This window comes from Triticum aestivum, chromosome 1B (assembly GCF_018294505.1).
Source record: "Triticum aestivum cultivar Chinese Spring chromosome 1B, IWGSC CS RefSeq v2.1, whole genome shotgun sequence".
NCBI lineage: Eukaryota > Viridiplantae > Streptophyta > Magnoliopsida > Poales > Poaceae > Triticum > Triticum aestivum.
Genome location: NC_057795.1, coordinates 46,019,991 through 46,042,557, shown reverse-complemented (window position 1 = coordinate 46,042,557; position 22,567 = coordinate 46,019,991). Strand labels below are relative to the sequence as shown.

The 22,567-nt window shown below is 47.7% G+C and overlaps 1 long non-coding RNA gene across 2 annotated transcripts; it reads right to left on the bottom strand.

Moving 5' to 3' along the window:
- Nucleotides 1-13,435: 13,435 nt before the first annotated feature.
- LOC123086077 (uncharacterized) lies at nt 13,436-15,764 on the bottom strand. 2 transcript variants are annotated; one of them, XR_006440380.1, is made up of 4 exons: nt 15,706-15,764; nt 14,498-14,925; nt 13,672-14,178; nt 13,436-13,563 (listed from the first exon to the last, which is right to left on the bottom strand). It is a non-coding gene; the product is annotated as an uncharacterized lncRNA (long non-coding RNA). The 2 variants fall into 2 exon arrangements; XR_006440384.1 differs by having other exon boundaries at nt 13,746-14,178.
- Nucleotides 15,765-22,567: the final 6,803 nt, after the last annotated feature.

Here is a 22,567-nt window from a genome sequence, read left to right as displayed (position 1 = left end):
AACCCGAACGTTTGAGGGCCGTTTGAGGCGGCCGATTGGGTCAGATTTTCGTGACCGGACAGTGAGCGAGTGGGCCGTCCAGACGTTTGAGACCGGTTTGAGGCGCCCGGTTATAGATACTCTTAGAGATTTCAAAATAGAGGACTACATATGAATATGTATAGACATAATTTTTTTAGTGTAGATTCATTCATTTTCCTTCTTATATAGTTGGTAACTCCGTATTAAAATCTCTAAAAAAACCTATGGGAGTATTAGATTGCAACAAATTCGAGTTGTGGGGTACAAGTTTCCGTCACATCGAATGACAAAGGAAGCCTCAATTATTCTGGAAGCACGCGAGCCATACTTTTGGAAATTTTGATATATTGTCACAATCTTTGATACTATTTCCTTCATCCCAAAATAAATGTCTTAATCTTAATATAATTTAGTACTAGAGTGAATATAATGTTGAGACACTTTTTTGAGACGATGGGAGTACATCAAAGCATATTTACTCACACCTGAAACAAAATTTAGTAGGAGCAAGTTCATTTCCCTTTTAGTAGCACCACAAACAATTTAGCAGAAACAAGTGCATCTTGCCCGAGCATTGCTTCGTGAACGATGTTGGTTGTTTTGTAATACAAAGCGGGGAAAATCTTTTTCAATAGAAAACGCAGGCAGAAAACAATGACGGCCATAGATCGCTTCGGTGTAATCACGGGTGATTTTGAGAAATATAGAACAGTCATAGATCGCTTTGGTGTCTCGCGTCGCGTGCATGTGTTGCCAGCCATGACTTAGTTTTTTTTTTTTGCGAGAAGAGCCATGACTTAGTTAGCTTTGCAGTGAATCGATCAACCATCGCTGTGTATTGATGTCTTGCCGGATGATTGGTCGGCTCCGAAAATAATCGATCCAGCTCCGAAGTTTCAGTACGCGCATTATCGTCGCCGTAAGCTTGTTGCGTGTATGTTTTTACCTTTAGAAAATGAGGAAGACCTCCGGCCTCTGCATCTGGGCGATCCATGCAGCTATTTTATTAATTATTTATAAAAGATTTTTAAGAAAATATAACAATAAGTCTAAAGCCACCGTCTAGGCAACATCTGTCGCTACTCCTATCTAGTTGATGAGGGGTTGCTGATAGTCCGGGCCTAATACCACACATCTCGCAGCCAAACCTAACATCTAAGACCTGAGGCCCCAACCAAGCCACTTGCCGGGTATGAAGCACACACCGGTCCGGCATGCTCTCAGAGGCAGCCGCCATCAAGTACCACTACTCCATCTTCAGAGTTGTACTGACACACAGCGGCGGAGAAAGGCCCCAGGCAGCCCGGGCGGCTGCCCGGGGCGTGAGGCTGATTTCCTTCGTACTCTCTAAAGGACACTGTAGCAACAGTGCTACAGTTGTCAAAGGCTGCCTGGGGCGTGGCCTAATCCTAGCGCCGCCACTGCTGACACATCATCCTTACCCGGTCTAGCCGCCGTCGACGCCAACACGTCGACCAACGGCACCGCCTCCCTGGACGCGAACTGTTGAGCACGTCGCGGTCGCCGCCGGTACCCCTCAGGACCATGCCGCAAAGTACCACCAGCCGACATAGCTTGAAGTCTCTGGAAGATTTGTCGTGCATAGCACCTGCCGACCAGGCATGACAAAGCGTAGCACCTGTCGGCCAGGCATGACTTGACATCTCCATCGAGGCTTCGTGCAAGACGAAACCGCCCCACCTCCCGCCTCTTACTTCCAGCGCTGCTTCACAAACGATGCTCCCAAGAGAGAAATGACACCATAGTGCCGCCATCGTCCGATCTGGAAAACCAGATCCTAGGGTTTCCCCCGGAGCAGCACGAGTGGGTCGACAGTAGTTACAGGACTATGCCTTCATCAAGGTAACGGCGTAGACCGCCGCCATCGTTCGCCGTCGGCTCGGTTTTCACCGGCAACTATGTCTCCCCGACTCGCAGCCAGGACTAGATCGCAGATCTCGAGATCTGCTCAGCCAGCCTCAGGCTAACCACCTCCGACGTAGGATATGAACACCACCGCCAAGCCCAGGGCCACCGTCCCGGGTGCCTGCGTTATGCAGATCAAGACTGGGAGTTCCACCGTGATCCGAAGCCGAACCAGAGGTTGAGCGACTGCAACATGGCCGCCGCTGCCGCCACCCACTGCGACTACAGACCCGCTGCCACACTCCAGTTGCAGTTGTCCGCCATCACCGCCAAGAAGATCAAGATCAGAACCGCCGCATCGATCTTGAGCAGCTGACGCACGAGCAGAAGACCGCCGCCGCCGAGCCGCTCGGGCTTTGCCGTAGCGACGTCACCGATGGCGGCGGAGAGGAGAGTGGTGGCGAGGGGGGCGGAGGAGGGAGGCGGGGACGCCCCGGTGCAGCGCGGTGGCCGTGCACGGGAGCGGGGGTAGGGAGGAAGGATCCGGCGTCGATCCATGGCCATGGCGCCCACCGGCTTCCCCGACCTGCCGATGGAGGGCCCGGACCAGATCGCGGCGCACCGGCCCCTCGACAACGTCGCCTGCTCCGCCGTTTGTGCACCGTGGCGCCGCGCTCTCAAGGCCACACTCCTCCACCTGATGAAACGACCGAACCAGCTGCACCACGTGTACGTGGAGCATCGCCGCGAGTGCCCGTTGTGGCTGCAAAACAAGCACATCTGCTAGGACAGAACCTGAATAGTAATCGAACCAAAAAGTCAGCCTCCGACAGACGAACAGTACTGGCCATCTTCTCCTATGGCTGGGTGGTCACCTTCAACAAGGCATGCAGCCTGACCTTGCTGGTGCCACTGGTTTCCGCTGCCTCCCATCACCTCGTCGGTCGAGCGTAGCAAGCAGGACGTACTTGTTGAGGTTCAGTAGCAGCGGCGGCGTAACATAGGGGATCGGCAATGTGAGGAGTAGCGGCGGTAAGGGCATCTCCAGCCGCGCCCCCAACAGGCCCTCCCCGGGCGATTTTGCCGCGCCGGCGCCAAAAAAAGGCCCCAGTCGCGCCCCCAGAATCCCGTTTTTTGCCGGCTCGGGCCAAAACTGGTGCCGACGGACCCAGGCCGAACCCGGCGCCCTGGGGGGCGCTTGGGGAGCCGGCACAAGCGAAAAAGGCGCGTGGGCCTGTTGGAAATATGCCCTAGAGGCAATAATAAAAGTATTATTATATTTCAATGTTCATGATAAATGTCTTTTATTCATGCTATAACTGTATTATCCGGAAATCGTAATACACGTGTGAATACTTAGACCACAATATGTCCCTGGTGAGCCTCTAGTTGACTAGCTCGTTGTGATCAACAGATAGTCATGGTTTCCTGGCTATGGACATTGGATGTCGTTGATAACGGGATCACATCATTAGGAGAATGATGTGATGGACAAGACCCAATCCTAAGCATAGCATAAAAGATCGTGTAGTTCGTTTTGCTAGAGCTTTGCCAGTGTCAAGTATCTCTTTCTTCGACCATGAGATCGTGTAACTCCCGGATACCGTAAGAGTGCCTTGGGTGTATCAAACGTCACAACGTAACTGGGTGACTATAAAGGTGCATTACAGGTATCTCCAAAAGTATCTGTTGGGTTGACACGGATCGAGACTGGGATTTTTCACTCCGTATGACGGAGAGGTATCTCTGGGCCCACTCGGTAATGCATCATCATAATGAGCTCAATGTGACCAAGGTGTTGGACACGGGATCATGCATTACGGTATGAGTAAAGTGACTTGCCGGTAACGAGACTGAACAAGGTATTGGGATACCGACGATCGAGTCTCGGGCAAGTAACGTACCGATTGACAAAGGGAATTGCATACAGGGTTTGATCGAATCCTCGACATCGTGGTTCATCCGATGACAACATCGAGGAGCATGTGGGAGGCATCATGGGTATCCAGATCCCGCTGTTGGTTATTGACTGAGAGCGTCTCGGTCATGTCTGCATGTCTCCCGAACCCGTAGGGTCTACACACTTAAGGTTCGGTGACGCTAGGGTTATTAGGAAGACTAGTATGTGACTACCGAATGTTGTTCGGAGTCCCGGATGGGATCCTGGACGTCACGAGGAGATCCGGAAGGGTCCGGAGGTAAAGATTTATATATGGGAAGTTGTCAAACGGACACCGGGAAGTTTCGGGGTCATACCGGTATTGTACCGGGGCCACCGGAAGGGTTCGGGGGGTCCACCGGGAGGGGCCACCCCTCCCGGGGGGCCACATGGGCTGCGTGGGGCAGGGAGCCAACCCCTGGTGGGCTGGCCGCACCCCCTCCCTTGGGCCCATGCCCCTAGGGTTGAGGGGGGAACCCTAGAGGGGGCGCCCCCCTTGGCTTGGGGGGCAAGCCACCCTCTCCCCTCTCCCCTAGGCCGCCGCACCCCCCCTAGATGGGTTCTAGGGGGCCGGCCCCCTTCTCCCTTCCCCCTATAAATAGAGGGGTGAGGGGAGGGCAGCCGTACCATCCCTCCAAGGCGCAGCCCTCCCCTCCCCAACACCTCTCCTCCTCCGTTGTGTGCTTGGCGAAGCCCTGTCGGAGTACTGCCTCTCCACCATCACCACGCCGTCGTGCTGCTGGTGGAGCTGTCTTCCTCAACCTCTCCTTCCCATTGCTGGATCAAGAAGGAGGAGACGTCTCCCGTCCCGTACGTGTGTTGAACGCGGAGGTGCTGTCCGTTCAGCACTTGGTCATCGGTGATTCGAATCACGTCGAGTACGACTACATCATCACCTTGCAAGCTTCCGCACGCGATCTACAAGTGGTATGTAGATGCAAACTCTCTCCCTTGACTCGTTGCTTAGATGAACTCATCGATGGATCTTGGTGAAACCGTAGGAAAATTTTTAATTTTCTGCAACGTTCCCCAACAGGGCCCGCCCTGGAGGCGATCCGAGGGCCTTTTTCCGCCGTTTCTTAACGCTTTTCGCTCGCATCTCTCCCGCTCGCTCGCCTTCCTCCCGCCATTCTCTCCCTTTCTCCCGCCAAACCCCCTCCCGCTCGCCGCGAAGAAGTACGCCATGCCGCACGCGGCGGCAACCGCGACTGGCGCCGTGGCCCAGCCGAAGCAGAGGAAGCCGAGGGCGCCTCCATCGAAGCCACCGGGCCTGTCTACAAGCGCATTGACAAGTGCGAGAAGTGGGCAGAAGTCCGACGTGCCCTCAACAAGGCCAAGGAGACATACAAGCCGGACGCGACGACTCTGGGCGCGTCAGAGGGGCGGCCGGACGGCCACAAATTGGCAAAGAAGGGGAAAAGCGCCGACGCGGCAACCGCGCGAGTGCAGGAGTCCATCGAGCATTGCTTCGCCGACGCCCAGGCCCGGGCCGTCCTACACGAAGAGAAGACCGAGGCGCGGTGGTCGTCGCTAATGAAGAACAACGCCATCAACCTCGACCTGCTCCGGACGAACGTCGCCGCGAAGAAGAGGAACACCGATATGGCTTTTCTGATGGGCGGGGCGGACATGCTCCAGAGCAACGACGAGAAGCTCAAGGCGTGATACCTGGTGCAGCGCGGCCTCATCCTGAACGAGCTGCCGACGGCAACGCCGACGACGCCCACGACGCCCACGACCACACGGACGCCAAGCCCGAACGACGCCTCTACATCGCCGCCCAGCAATGCCGAAGCCGCGCCGACGCAGCCCGGCACCGAAGCAGCTCCGACACCGACGAGCCCGCGCACGCCGACTCCGCCAACGCCTGGAGCCGATCCCGCCGAGTGAATCGTTGCGCACGCGAACTTGCGGTGGCGGCGCTCTGTTTTTTGTAACGCCAGACTACGTCCGATCGCCGGATTTGCGACGTCTTTTGAGAGCGGGAACGACCAAGTTTAGATTTCCCGCATCCTGGAGCCGGCGCGTGGGGGCGTGACTGAAAGCTAGGTCGCCCCCAGGGGCCGAACTAGCGCCGGCACGCCTCCATGCCGCTCTATTTAGGCGCCCTGGGGGGCCGAACGGCTGGAGATGCCCTAAGGAGTTCGCGCCAACTTGAGATTTTTTGGGTCCCCGTGGCTTCTCCCTATCGATCTGATACGCATTCTGGAAAAGGAGTGTGCCCGTGAAGATGAAGGAGATCTGGTAAGAAGAGGACAGATACGCCTTCACGAGGAGTTGTGCGATCGGCGCGGCGCATCGTGCTTCTGTTCTTTTCTCAAGAGAAGGAAGACCAGCCCACGTATTACGGAAGAACGCAATCTTGTTTTTTCATGATAATTCTTATTTCATTCATATCATAAATATAAAGTACAAGTCATGGCGGCCCAATCTTTAACGCACTCCAATCAAAAATTCTATACCAACGGACTAATACGGGCGTTTTACAGGATTCCATCACTAACTAATCTCCACCGCCCCTGATTTTCAGTGAGGGTGGCCCCTCATCCCCTTTTTTCCAATCAGTTTATTCCAGCTAAGCATCCCTATAAATTTTTGTAAAAAGTGCGCATGCGTGTAGCATTGCTCCACTCCACCGGAAAACCAAAGAATGCAAGAAAACAACTACTAACCTATGAAGAACTATAAAATTCTCCTCCCTTTAATTACTACAAGTAAAGAACACACTTCAATTACACACGCACGGAAAACCAAAGAACGCAAGAAAACAACTATTCCCTCCGTCACAATTTAGAAGGCATAGTTAAATTTACGTGCGTTTCCACAATAGACAAGGTTTAGGGCACATTGCATTTATTTCTAGTAGCTAAGTAGTACTCCGATATACTATTCCTATATGCATGCGCAGTGTGAATGCTATTTTTTAGCCCATCTCACAACCAATAAATAATCACCTAGGTCCTAGAGAATTTTCAAGTGCACCTTCCAAACCGTGACGGAGGGAGTACTCTACTAAACGTATGAAGAACTATGAAAGTTTTCTCCCTTTATTATTAGGTAAAGATATGTATCTTTACCAAATAATAAAGAGAATTGGGTTTCTGGTCGTACGTCATCGGCATTTTTACAGAAAAGCCCCTCTATTTCGGAGAATCCAACCCGCAATCCCTATTTAAGTGAATATTGGAAAATGATTCATTTTTACAAAAACGACCCTACATTTGTAACAATTTGGCCCGCGATCCTTTGTTCTATCATATCCAGACGCTTCCTTTCGAGAGCGGTGGGCTGGCACCCTTCACGGCGGCGACAGCTCCGGGTGGTCGAACGTGCTGCAGGAGGCTTCGTGACGTCCAGGCCTCTTTCGCCGGCCGCCCGCAAGATCCCATGGTCGTGGTCGTGTCGGGAAGAGGTGGAGCGAGGTAGAGGCGGAGATGGCAGCACCAGAGCAGTCTGGCACGGACGGTAAAGGGCGGTGGCGGCCATGGTGTTGGTCGCCGGCGGGGAGGAAACGGAGGTGCGGCGCATGGGGCTCCCGCTCCTCTCTGTGTGCGTGTGTGAATGGCTAATTTGAGGCAGTGTTTCGTTTTTGCAGGGGCGGACACAGTAGGGAGGCGGGGCTGCGTTGGGCAACGACAGGGCGCCCATTACACAGACCAGACCGGCGGCGGCCTTGCGGTGGTGCGGTCGGCGAGGACCTGCCGGATCTCGTCAGATCCGATGGAAAATGGCGTGCATGCGACGGATCTAGAAGGAAAGTGGCAGGAGCTTGAAGCACGATAGCTGGCGGGCGCGGCACGACGTCGGGTACATAGCAAGATGAGCGGGAGAGAAGGGAGGACGGAGGAAGGAGATGGGATGCCGGAGGGCGAGAGAAGGGAGCGGTGAGGTGCGGCGTGGTCCTCTTGCTGCTGTTCGTCGGTGACTCATGGGCTCTGGTGTGCGAAAGAGTGGGGGATCGAGGGATCTCTCCATCCTCGCGGCTAGAGGTGTGCCAGCCATTGGAATATCTGGTGGTTGTGCCCGGCGCAACTGGTGCCTCACTCAGCTTTGCCACGTCGGTGCCGTGCATCGGCACCGGCCTGACCGCCCTCGCCGGTCCCTGGCACCCTCCTGGTGCGGCACCGATAGGGGGGCAAATCCTCGGTGCCGTGCATCTGACCGCCCTCGTCGGTCCCCGGCACCCTTCTGGTGCGGCATCGACAGGGGTGGGGTATTTGCTTGGCCACCGCGACCACGCTACTCCAGCAGTGGAGTGCATCGTCGGCTCGGAGAGGTCGCTTACGGGAGATCAGGGGCAGGGGAGGGCGGCTGTTGTGGCTCTGGGGTGGAGCACGGTCAGGAGGAGTGAACTAAGGGCGGGGCGACGCTAAGCCGTCCTCGTGGGCTGGATAGAAGAGAAGAGTAGCGAGTGGTTAGGTGGATGGAGCAGAGGAGGAGATGAGCGGGTGGTGACTGATGAGGTAGCAGGAGGAGGAAGATGGAGCCATGGATGGAGGCGTAGCGACCGCACTAGGTGAGGCGATGCGTGTGGATAAGGAGCAGTGAGATAGCTCCTCGATGGGGACTTGTGCTTTTCTTAACGATGAAATTGTTGGGGTTTTTTAATGATGAAATTGTTGCTGCTACCGACTAGAAGTTGCTGGAGTTTTATTTATACTAGGAGAGCGCCCGTGCGTTGCTACGGGCTACAATACATATAAATGAATCAAACAAATAATTAAGGTCATCCCCAAGGTCAAAACGTCTTTCTCCCTCATACATCGGGATGCGTTAGGACATCAAACGGGCGCCTTGCAGGCTTTCCAAAATTCAACTATTTGGATAATCCGAACTCCTTCAAATCGGGCCCATATGTGGGGGAGAAATGTGATTGTCTGGATTATCTGGCATGTTATATCTCGCACACGATCCCAACACAAAAACCCCACCCCAGGACACACCCTTTCCCTTTTCCAGGAGCCCTCGGCTTTAAAATTGAATGAGACCCACCTCACCTTACTTCCCGACAGACCGCCAAGGAGAAGTCCCTCGCCAACCGCCCCGCTCTCCGCCCTAATACAATCCCTTCCTTGTTCTTGCCGATCTGCCACCGCCACCAAGTGGGACGCGTGCACCACCCCTGATGCCCTAAGACAAGAAGGCAGATTCAATGTCTCTTGAGTCATTGACACATTGTTACATACAGTTGAATATCATGCATTACCACAAACAAAAATATGATGACAGAGGGAGTATTGTTCTCCTGAATCTGATACACCACCAAGCCTAACAAAGCAATAGAGTGCACCAAACTCAAAGCTGTTTGTATAAGCAGTTTGTCAGATAATTTTGAGGGGTTTGTGGAGGAGCAAATTAAAGCAACATATGCATGTCATAGAAACACACTATCAAATAAACACCATTGTATTCTGAAAGAAAATGCCATGGTACTTACTACTCTTTCAAACTTATTTCTTGATGGAAATACATATATATTGGTGAATACACATCATCTTTATTTTAATCCATATACATTTATTAGCCCCGCGAACATGAACTTTAGTTTTGCAGGAGAGAACCTGAGGATGCTATTTTTTGTTAGTACACATGCCATTGCAAACCTAGCTTGATCCCTTCTCTCCAATTAATGCCATCTGAATTAATCCACGGATCCGTTTCCATCATGTGTCATTAGGAGGTCCCCTTAACAAGCACAAGCAGAATACATAACATTTGCATTGCATCCGTTTTCCAGAACGACCATGAGTATAATAAAAGGATAAAATGTGTCCAAAGTCCAAACTCTAGACAAATTAGACAACTAAGATGCCTCTATTCTAATTGAGCCTCAAGATAGGAAGTGTAGACAAATACGATGCCTCTATTCTGATGGAGCCTCCAAAAGCAAAGCAACTAAAGCATTGCATATAAAAAATAAACATAGTGATATAGTTTCAGTGCAGTATAACACACCAAAGCATTACATATGACCCAATACAAATTGGAATTGAAGCTTGATGCACCCCCATTGCCCCCAGCCATATCCAACCCGGCAAGACGTGGTTCATATTCGATAGATTCGGAGAACAAAATTATCCATAGCACTATAGTACATTACATGCCAATGGTGCATTTTTTTATACTAAACACATCAGGGTTTAGTATGTTTTACAAAAAAAACAGCTACAAAGATTGTTTACTATAACCAACATACACTGCTTTAACAAAGCATAGGAGTACACTATATAGTTAACTACTTTTTATAGATAGACTTGTCCATTGAACCTAGAACCCGCCACCAATCACTTGAATCCAGGTTTGTGGGTAGAGCTCCGTACCCACATATTTTCTGAGCAGCACAAAAGTCAGGTGAGAATTCAGATCATAAGAAACTGATAAGCTATTGAATATAAGTAGAAGTTTAAATGTTGCTTTGTATGCTTTTTTTCACCACAAAGACACAAAATATTCATACAATGGATAAAAACCAATTGGCCAAAAGCAAAACAAAAAGCATAGGCACATAGGAACCTAATCCAACATAATCTGTAGGTATCAATCAAGATATATTAAGCTCAATATGCCTCACTTCTGAGTGAAGTCAAGATCTATTAGGGATCAGTCGAAGCAGCTTCAACACTGCAACTTCCATAGAATGCAGGACCTTGGTCGAAGTTGATCACAATATTTTAGCCTATACCAAGCTTCTGGCGCATGCTACTATGTTTTACTTCACGCAAGAAAAAATTATCCAGTAAACTGAAACAAAAAATTAAAATAGACGTCGAAGACATATTTCAGCAATCGGCACTCCACCGTAATAATAATAGCATGTACTTGCTAGCAAAATATGAACAACTCTTATTAATTTGCATTCTTATAATTCCCCTATTCAAGATTTAAATAAATAAATATGATGGAAAACAATATTACATGGCAGAAAATAACTACAGCTCTTATCCTGGAGAGACAGAACCCAAATTCGCTCGGTCAAATCTACAGTTAAGTGTCTGACTGTTTTTTATTGAACTAAATCAACTACGAAGAGGAAGAATCAGAAGCTTTTAGTGGTAGAAACCATCCAAGGGATACACCGTCGACTACATATCTATCACACGCATGTGCTAGATATTTTACCTAACCGGAGGCTACGAAACGGACGAGGACAGTAATAAACCCATAGTGATACAGAACAGTACATACCAAAAAGAAGGATCAGTTCAAGCTTTCAGTTCAATAGTAAACCCGTAGCAATTTTTCATGCATGTCAAACTGTGCCAAAAACCTTTCTGTATCACTATGGGTTTTTCTAATGGAAACTCAAGTAAATCTCTCTTCGAAGCCGAACTTCTGCTGTGCAACATCAACATTAGAATATTCTTTCATACCGAATGTGCTTTTGTGAGCTCGAGCACCTGTGTGCTCGTTATCTCTGCCACAAGTTCGTCTCGAGATGCACAGCCCAAGAAGTAAAGGCCCAGGTATGAACTCTGTATTTGATTTATTATAGTGTCCTATGGTCCACGTCTGACAAGCATCAATCGTTACCCCGTTAGACATGAAGAGCGCAGCTCGGGACGGAGGTAGACGATATGAGCCGTCTTGCAGAAGATTCTGGGCTAACGGCGTGACGAAGTATATCTATGGTGCCCGGTCGTTGACTCGTTGTAGCCACCAACCTTCCCAACACAGCTCGTCTTATCCACACCCTGCTAAATCCAATCCAAATCCGAACAGATCCGCTGTGGCAATCAGTCTTCCATCTTTAGTCTTTCATGTCTACCTCATTGTCGGTCACCGTACGGAAGGAGATACATCCGCTCATCCCATGCAGCGACTGCGGCGAGCGGGTAATCACCTGGATCAGCGAATGCAGAGAATCATTTCTACAAGTGCAACAGAGATATGTAAGTTGCAGCTTAAACTGCATGGTTAATCCAGTCAGATCCGTTTTTAATTATTGTGTGTGCTAATCCTTTTGATTCTGCAGGGTGGACTTTGTGGATTCATGAGATCGAATGAGGAGTACCAGGCCGAGCTCAATCGCCATTTTTAAGCATGAAGAGCCACTTGCGAAAGGATGTGCCAGCTTTCTATGACAAAATGCTTGCATGCACCTCAAGGGAGCTCACCAAGTAAGTCAAATTTTAAATTAGCATGGGATTTCAACAGTATATAGTAGCTGAACATCACTGAGAATGATTTGTGATTTGCAAATCGCAGGAAGTGGTTCAAGCACCTTTTACCATACCTGACAGTTTCCGGTTGGAATATTATAACTGATTATTGAAATGTCCATGTGCAGAACCAGTTGTATTACCTCCGACATTCAATCGCGTACGAGGTGATTTTGTGAATAAAGCTGAGCTGCCGGATTTCATGATCGAGGTGTTGTTGTTCTGGTCTGTCTGAAGCTTACACGTATTTCAGTTTGGAAACGCAAGCACGGATGTAAATTTGGAAAACATATTCGTTAAAGTTTGCTAAGTATGTCATGGGTGTTTTGAGCCGGTGATTACATTTTAGCTTGCACCCCATACATTTGGTGTGTAAGACTAAGTGATCACTCTGTTATTTATTTATGTGTAATCCCATGTAATGACACTACGTGCCTTATGTGAGCTGCTTGATGATAAAATGGAACTACTCGATGCTTGTATTGGTTTATATAATGTGTGGTCGACTTCTTGTTGTGTGGTATTCAGTTAAGTTTGGGTGTTCTGTACATGTAAATTCAGTTAAAGTTTGCTCCTGCATGTGGTTGTTGCTAAAGGGCCAGAGCATGTAGAAAGCATCAGTCTGTAAGACTATCTCTGGCTGATCCAAGATGGTGCCATTGAACACTTGGGGTTGTGAGTTGCAGTTAAATTTGGTGTCCCATTCATGAGCCAGTGGGTGTTTTAAGCAAGGGAAAGGGTAATGTATTTGTGGGATGAGGTTGGAAAATTAATAAATTTGAATATCCGTTGCAGATGTAGTCTATGGATTGTGCAGACTGGCCAAATCATCGGATAGTTGTCGGTCAGTGCGAATGTGTTGGATCTTGGACATGAATGAGCGACTGTATAGATCAGACATAAAAAGGCTTGTGTATGCAAAAAGTGTTGACCACCGAGCTTAAGTAAGATACCAAAACATGTGCATGGCACGACGCAAGGAGAGAGTATATCAGGGGCAGCAGATTGCTTAACAACAAAGGATATGGTTTGAAACCATGGTCTTTGATAGTACAAATGCTCGACACATAATTCAAATGTAGCATTAGGGGTACATAAGCTTGCGTTGGGAACACTTATGTTTATGAGATGCTAAGGATATAAATCATCTAGTGGGACATACCCCGTCATCAGATGCTAAGGATATAATTCACCTAGTGGGACATCCTGGGTAATTTAGTATGGCGACGTTTCAGCTGGTGTCAAATGCGGAGTCTGATGGGGCAAGAACATGCCGAAGTGCCTCACGGGCGAGGGGGCAGAAATTGCCCTGTAGCTTCATGCATTCGTGCAGGGCTTCGCATATTGATTTTCATATGTTGTGCTGTGCAATGATGCCGACGTATACCAGTGAGAACAGAATTTAAGCGAGGGTAACATAATTTTCATATATTGATTTTCATGCATTCATTCAGCCTGGCAACACCTATGGATAATGACAGACATCAGCTCATGGTCAATCATCGTGTCACCCCCAAGCTGTTCCTTCAGCACCACCCCTGTTATCCTTACAAACATAGGATTCTCGTGCACAAGTTCCTGAAAAAAAGGAGAGTTTTAAACGGCCGAATAATTGTCGCAAAAAATAAGCACATGTGCAGAGTACACCATATACTCTGTTTAATCAGGTCCAGTGCAAATGTCTACCTAGATAGCTCTTGTGTGGACGCCGAAGTGAAAAACTGTAATATAAGTTCAGAGACTGAAGGTTGAGAGGGTACCGGATGACACCCCTTGTCCATAGTTTGTAAGGGTAACATAATTTTCTTCCAGACAGTTCATCCCACCTCTCACCAAACACAGTGCTACTTCCATCATTGGGAGGTCGATCAATGACTCACTTATTGCATCGAGCGTCTGTTTGCAAAGGAAGAAATTTGAGATGCCAAAACCTTTCTCCCATGACTACAGATTGTAAAAATCGTAAGCTTCACCCAGTGTGTGGAAGCTAGTCCCTAATTTTGGCACAATGACATTGTCACCAGGATGTTCGGCAAACCCCCGGATTGATTTCTCCATTGCTGAAATCCTATTTTGGCATGGCGCTCTGCCTGCTTCAGCCCCAATCCTGACTCTGCATTTGTACCAAAGTGTAACCGCAGACTTATGCGTGTCATCATATAATTCTGAACCACACAAAAATGCATAGCTGACCTGAACAAAAACAAATGCAATGTTAAACTTTTCAGTTCTTTTTTCCTTTAGATACAGAGTCATATATTGTGTTGTCATGCAGGAACAATCACCTATTCAACTAAAAAATTAGGTTCGTTGCTGAACTACACAGGACATGATAGAGCAAAATCAATTAAAATAGTCATACATAGACACACGTCGCCCTGAACGGAAATCGTCGATCGTAAATTAAGCAGTTTACTGAAGAAACCATCAAATGCCACTACCGGCCACTTTTCATACTGAAATTTGCAGCATTTTAACTACCAAAAAATATCAGTACCAACAAACTGCTTACCTAAACGTCCACCCCGGTACTCTGGGGGACAATCTACTGCTCTATGGGTTGCTCAGATGATTGTGGTTGATCTCCACCTGGTGTGCCTATGCAGACACTCCGCCGCACATATCTGAGACCGTTCTGAACCACAGACTCGGACGGCGCCGACGTCCTGGGCCACGGCTGTCCGCCGATCAGTGGACGGCGTCCTAACGTCCGTCAGAGCCATGGCCCACCTTTCAGGTCTGCACCTGTACGTATATCTGACTTTCCCAATTCCTGGTCGACCACAGGCCTGTCCCGGGCATTGAATGCAGCGAATCACGACGCAGTAGTGAACGGGACAGATATCGAGCTCCTGTGTGCTCGAGTTCACGAACTCCGCGTCCCTTTCATACCACTTACTTAGATGCAAAGGAATTTCATCCATCTAAGGATTTGCATACCTAAAAAGGCAGAAGACGGCGCCACACAAATAAAGATATTACAATCCCTCAAATTGCTAACTCATAGATTTCAGTGGCGGTAATTAGAACATCAGAGGGACTATCTAAATTTCAAACGAAATGGCTATAGTATGAGCACATTTAAGATCTAAAAACTGAAATACAAATTCCACTTTTTTTAAGCTCTAATGAGTTACATGCTTTCACCTCCACATCGATTCTCACATAGTATAAAAAGATCAAATATCGTGTGTAAACATTATATTAAGTGTTATTTTACCATTGACCTAATAAAAAGCTCGAGGAGGCCAGATGCAACCATTATATTAAGTGCTGTTATAACCTGATTTGTTCGCAAATATTCATATCTATAACTGTGCATCATCCAAATTTCTCTTGTATGCGTTACAAAAACTGAGTCTTGAGGAACATGTAAGGTCACATGGCGGCAGATGTACTTTCTTACTTACGTTGCTTTTAACAACTAAAGCAACACACACTTTTAATTTGATTTATCTTTCCTCACTATTTAATTTGATTGAAGCATGTAAATCATTTTAATTTCTTCAATCCAGACGATATCTTAGTATCTTTCATTAATGTACTCAGAAAATGCCATGGCACTGTTATATTCCAAGGATAACCTCATGATGTTGCTTAATGTAAGTTTCTTGAAAATCTTGGCCTGGCAACAATAATGCAGGTATATCCAGTTACCAAATCAAGAAAATACCATACATAATCAAGCATAAATAACAACAGTACGTGGGGGAAACTTACAAACAGGATCAACACCAATCTTTCCCTCCACCATGAATGCGTTGGCCGTCGTCTGTCTGCATGAGTACGGGGTTTTCTGAGCCGGAGCGGTGGTGCGGAAAAAATCTACTAAGGTTAACCTAGAAAAAAAAACCGAACGAAGTGGTGGGACAAAAATTGATCGGTGAAGACTACCAACTGCTTCATTAGAAGTAGAGATTTGATAGAGATTTGAGGGGAAGCTATTGGATGTTGCTATGCATGCTAACCGTGCTAGCATCGGCTACAATTTTTTTTCCGGATGAGCACCAAATCAACTAGGAAGGATCCTTGAGAGTTCCTAGCTGATTGTCACGTGCATTTACACAAGTGAAAGGTTTGTCCAAAGATTTAATTTTGTTAATAGACAAAAGTCCGTGGTTCCATGAAGAATGTGTATCTGACCTTTTAAGAATTATTTCTATAGTGTTACTTAGGTTAAGTGCATACATGCTCCCTCCGTTAATGTTTATTTAATGTTTGACAAAATGATAGTTTAACGAAGTCTCGAGGGAGAAGGTAGTATTATTAGCTTTTAAGTTACACGTTTTGTGCTTATATCAAATTGTGGATATTCTCTCCATTGCCAACACCAACTCCCTACCTTTGCCAACAAAAAATTGAGTCCAATGTATCTGATAGAATATCACATCACTCTTTTCTTGCTGAATGCCAGGTACAAGACACCAGCGTGCCAAAATTGCAGTGTAGCAACATGAAGGGCAGAGTAGCTCAAATGTTTACTAGATGCATTACTTTATTTTCTGGATGGTGAGCTTTCTACAAATTTTCTTATGCCTTATTATGGATCTAACGTTCTATGGTTTAAGCACATGTAATATTTTTGTAGCACATATTTACCTTCTATAAGGCTATAGTTTAAATTTCTTCTCTTTCTCCTCCTCCTCCAAGAAAGAAGTTAGGTTCGTGCCTCTCGCCGGCGCCGGCGCAGGTCCTCCTCGTCTCCGGTGGCCCTAGGGCCATGGAGGCGCGGTGGATCCTGGCAAGGGCCGGCGGGAGGGCTCCGTTTTTAGTCGTTTTTTTTTCAATCTTGTTAGGGTTTGTGTCCTACTCAGGAAGGCGAGACGGCGGCGGCTCCCTGAAGATGGAATAAAGGTCTCCCCGCCTAGCCCCCGTTCCGGCGGTGTGTCTAGCATCGTTGGTGGGCGTGTGGAGGTGTGTCTCCGGAGATCTATCTTTGGTGGATTTGCTCGGATCTCGTCGTTGTTCGTCTACATTCGTGTGCCTTCGGTTTAGATCCTTCCGATCTACGTTATTCTTCATCGGCGGCGGTTGCTGTTCTGGGGTGCTGGTCCTATGGGGCCTTAGCACGACGACTTTCCGACTGTCTACTACAACAAGTTGTGCCCGGCTACGGCAATGGAGGGGCGATGACGGTGGCGCGCCTTCGGCTCGCTTCGGTGCTTGTAGGCGTCGCTAGGTGGTCTACGATTCAGGATGTAATTTTTATTTCTGGTATCCGTTGTACTGCTATGATTGAAGATGAATAGATTGGAAGTTTTTTCGCAAAAAAAAGGCTATAGTTTAAAATTCAAGCCTAGCCAGCACATGAAGAGTAGCGGTGAAGGAGAAGGAGGAAGAGAAGAAGAATAGTAGTTTAATGGTAAAAAGAATTTGACAATGCCATCTGAGATAGATGAGGATCTATATGATGTTTTTTTGCGGGGTGTCAAAATGATGCTGAATCATTTAAATATATATGTCCCGTTGCAATGCACGGGCACCTTTACTAGTAGATAGAAATATAAAAGTTGTTCGTCCGTCCTCCCTTCCCCACCTAGTATGTTTCTGAGTTTTTTTTTATGGTTTCTCATTTTCTCTCATACAACGACTTCTGCAAAATAAATATCATTGCACTGTTTGCAGACACCGCCATGAACCCACGAACTCTAGTCTTCTTTTTTTCCATCAAATAAAAGAATAAAACGTTTGAAACCAACCTGTCCAGAAATCAGCCACGTCTCGCCCGCGTCATGCGTCCTCATGGGGCGCACCCATCTCACGTTGCACTCTCCTTTAGCATTCACGGAGAGCCACTTGTTTCCTTTAGGAAAATAATCGTGATTGTTTCCTTGGAAAAAATATCAGTTGCTACAGGAGAACCTAATCTCTTTGTCTTTGTCTCTTATCTTCTTTCTCTCTCTCTCTTTCTCTCAGTTGGATGACAACGTTTTGCCGCAGGGGACCAGTAGTAGCTGCTGCAAGGTCTCATCATCGGGGGAAGTTGCAAACATGGCACTCATCGTGTTGCAAACCCACAGATCTCGCCAGTGACAGATCCAGGACCTGGGCCCGGGGCGTGAGGTTGAATTTGTTCGTTGACTGCAGCATATTTTTCGCACTGCAGCACACTATAGCAGTATATATTCGCATTATAGCACACTGTAGCAGCCTAGGGCCCTGGCCTTGGCCCAATCCTTGGCCCGCCCCTGGATCTCACCGTCCGGCGGGATGGCACCCAGGTGATGTGGGAGACCGCCGGAAGATGCAGGGCGCCACCTGGGTGTTTTCAGGAGGGGCACGAGGTTGTAGGCGATGTGGCGTTGTTGAAGGCCGGTGTCGTGGTGCTGCGAGGCAGCTTGTCGGCGGTAACGCTGTTAGATAATAACGAGAAATAAGCGAGACACGAGAGACATACATTTAACGTGGAAACCCATACGGAAGAAAACCACGGACGCACAAAGGTGCAATCACTATAAGGATGAGTATTACAAGCACGAGACGACGAGCCGTCTTAAGTGCGACTACATGGGGTATATATGAGTGCAATACATAAGAGTCTTTGGAGGACATTAAACGAGTTGTACTCGTACGCGTCAACGTCAACGCAACACCCACATCGGTTGTACTACGTCTAGTCTAACACGCTACTAGAATTTGTCTCACAATTTAACAATCACCACCTTGAGCCAAATTCCCTCCAGTAATCGAAGAAAGTAAATAACTCCATCCAAATCAGCATAAACACCTTATGCGTCAAAGTCCATAGGACTAGTGAGAAATACCAACTAAGTCTGAGCAAAGCTCAACTTATTGGTAGGAACTGGTTTGGTCATCATATCAGCAGGATTACCACGAGTATTTATCTTGCATACCTTCAAATCACCTTTAGCAACAACATCTCGAATATAATGATATCTGACATCAATGTGCTTTGTTCTCTCAATGATACATTGGATTCTTTTTAAGATATATAACACTTTGACTGTCACTAAATACGGTAGGGCAAGATAAATCTCCACAAAGATCAGCGTATAAACCTCTCAACCAGATAGCTTCCTTGCATGCCTCAGAAATAGCCATATACTCAACATCAGTAATGGAACAAGCCACAATAGACTGCAACGTTGCTCTCCAACTCACAACACAACCACCAATGGTGAAAATATAACCTGTGAGTGAACTTCTCTTATCTAAATCACCAGCAAAATCAGAATCAACAAAACCAACAAGTCCATCTCCAGTTTTCCCAAACTATAAATAAGCATTATAAGTACCTCGGAGGTATCTAAAACTCCACTGAACTGCTTTACAATGCTCTTTTCCAGGATTAGCCATGTATCTACTGACAACACTCAATGCATATGACAAACCATGACGAGAACAAACCATGGCATACATAAGTGAACCAATTGCACTCGAATAGGGAACTCTAGACATGTATAAATAGCTGCATCTGACTTAGGACATAAAGTTGATGATAATTTGAAGTGTGCAGCTAACGGAGTACTCACCGGCTTGGCATTATGCATATTAAAACGATGAAGAACTTTCTCAATATACCCCTTCTGACTTAGATATACTTTTTCAGACGGTCTATCTATGAATATTTCCATGCCAAGAATTTCCTTCGTTGCACCCAAATCCTTCATCTCAAATTCATTACTCAATTGCTTCTTTAGTTCATCAATATCTGACATACTCTTTGCAGCAATTAGCATATCATCAACATAAAGGAGCAAATAAATAGCTAAACCATTAACAGTTTTCAAATAAACACAACTATTATAACTAGACCTTATGAAACCTTGAGAGAACATAAATGTGTCAAATCTCTTGTACCACAGTCTAGGGGATTGTTTCAATCCTGTGACGCCCCCGATTCAATCGTACACTAATCATGCACGCAAATGTGTACGATCAAGATAAGGGACTCACGGGAAGATATCACAACACAACTCTACAAATAAAATAAGTCATACAAGCATCATAATACAAGCCAGGGGCCTCGAGGGCTCGAATACAAGTGCTCGATCATAGACGAGTCAGCGGAAGCAACAATATCTGAGTACAGACATAAGTTAAACAAGTTTGCCTTAAGAAGGCTAACACAAACTGGGATACAGATCGAAAGAGGCGCAGGCCTCCTGCCTGGGATCCTCCTAACTACTCCAGGTCGTCGTCAGCGGGCAGCACGTAGTAGTAGGCACCTCCGGTGTAGTAGGGGTCGTCGTCGACGGTGGCGTCTGGCTCCTGGACTCCAGCATCTGGTTGCGACAACCAGAACGAAAGGAAAGGGGAAAAAAGGGGGAAGAAAGCAACCGTGAGTACTCATCCAAAGTACTCGCAAGCAAGGAACTACACTACATATGCATGGGTATATGTGTAAGGAGGCCATATCAGTGGACTGAACTGCAGAATGCCGGAATAAGAGGGGGATAGCTAATCCTGTCGAAGACTACGCTTCTGGCAGCCTCCGTCTTGCAGCATGTAGTAGAGAGTAGATTGAAGTCCTCCAAGTAGCATCTCCAAGTAGCAACTTCAAGTAGCATCGCATAGCATAATCCTACCCGGCGATCCTCTCCTCGTCGCCCTGCGGAAAAGCGATCACCGGGTTGTCTGTGGAACTTGGAAGGGTGTGTTTTATTAAGTATCCGGTTCTAGTTGTCATAAGGTCAAGGTACAACTCCAAGTCGTCCTGTTACCGAAGATCACGGCTATTCGAATAGATTAACTTCCCTGCAGGGGTGCACCACATAGCCCAACACGCTCGATCCCATTTGGCCGGACACACTTTCCTGGGTCATGCCCGGCCTCGGAAGATCAACACGTCGCAGCCCCACCTAGGCAAAACAGAGAGGCCAGCACGCCGGTCTAAACCTAAGCGCGCAGGGGTCTGGGCCCATCGCCCTGAGCACACCTGCACGTTGCGTACGCGGCCGAAAGCAGACCTAGCCTAGTGGCGTTCCAGTCCAATTCGGCGCGCGCCGCTCCGTCGCTGACGTCTGAAGTGCTTCGGCTGATACCACGACGTCGGGATACCCATAACTACTCCCACGTAGATGGTTAGTGCGTATAGGCTCGTAGCCAGACTCAGATCAAATACCAAGATCTCGTTAAGCGTGTTAAGTATCCGCGAACGCCGAACAGGGCCAGGCCCACCTGTCTCCTAGGTGGTCTCAACCTGCCCTGTCGCTCCGCCACAAAGTAACAGTCGAGGGCCGTCGGGAACCCAGGCCCACCTCTACCGGGATGGAGCCACCTGTCCTTTCAGCCCCCTCGTCAGAATCACTTGCGGGTACTCAATGAGCTGACCCGACTCTAGTCACCATCTGTATAGTATGTATGTATGTATAGTATATACCCGTGATCACCTCCCAAGTGATCACGGCCCGATAGTATAGCAAGGCAGACTGACAAGAATGTAGGGTCACTGATGGAACACTAGCATCCTATACTAAGCATTTAGGATTGCGGGTAAGGTATCAATGACTGTAGCAGCAATGACAGGCTATGCATCAGAATAGGATTAACGGAAAGCAGTAACATGCTACACTACTCTAATGCAAGCAGTATAGAGAAGAGTAGGCGATATCTGGTGATCAAAGGGGGGGCTTGCCTGGTTGCTCTGGCAAGAGAGAGGGGTCGTCAACTCCGTAGTCGAACTCGGTGGCATCAGCGTCGGTCTCGTAGTCTACCGGAGAGAAGAGGGGGAAGAAATAATGAATACAGAGCAAACAAAGCATCACAAATAATAACAAGGCAATACGCGGTGTTCGGTGTGCCCTAACGCGGTAGTAGGTGATACCGGTGAAGGGGGGAAAACATCCGGGAAAGTATTCCCGGTGTTTCGTGTTTTCGGGCAGAGGAGCCGGAGGGAGAAAGTTGCGGGTTCGATAGGTTAGAGGGGTGTGGCGGATGAACGGACTGCGTATCCGGAATCGTCTCGTCGTTCTGAGCAACTTTCATGTACAAAGTTTTTCGATCCGAGCTACGGTTTACCTTATATTAATTTTAAAAGATTTAAATCATTTTTAGGATTTAATTAATTAATTTAATCAACATTATCCAGAATAGTGTCTGCTGACGTCATCATGATGTCAGCATGACGTCAGCAGTTGACTTGGCCCACCTGTTAGGGATTGTTTAGCTAATTAACAATTAGGGTAACTATTTATTAGGTTAATTAATCTTAATTAGTTAAACTAAACAAGATTAGATAAGTTAATTAATTAGTTAATTAATTAGTTAATTAATTAATTAATTAATTAATTAATTAATTTTATTATTAATTTATTTATTATATATATATATATTTTTAATTCTTTTAATTCTTTTTTTTAATCGTTCTGGGGCTGGGGCCCCCATGTCATTGGCCCCAGAGGGCCTAGCGGGTCTGGTCGCTAGTGGTTGCGGGCGCAACGCACGACCCGAACGGGCGCACGCCCAGGTGCAGGCAGACCCGGGAGGGTACGGGAACAGGGGAGGCCGGTGGCCACGGCGTGGCCATGGCCGGAGCGGGGCGAGGCCGCGGTGGTGCGCGCGGCAGCCGGAGGCGACGCCGGAGTGGGGCCGCGCGGACGGGCGCCGGCAGGGAGCGCTG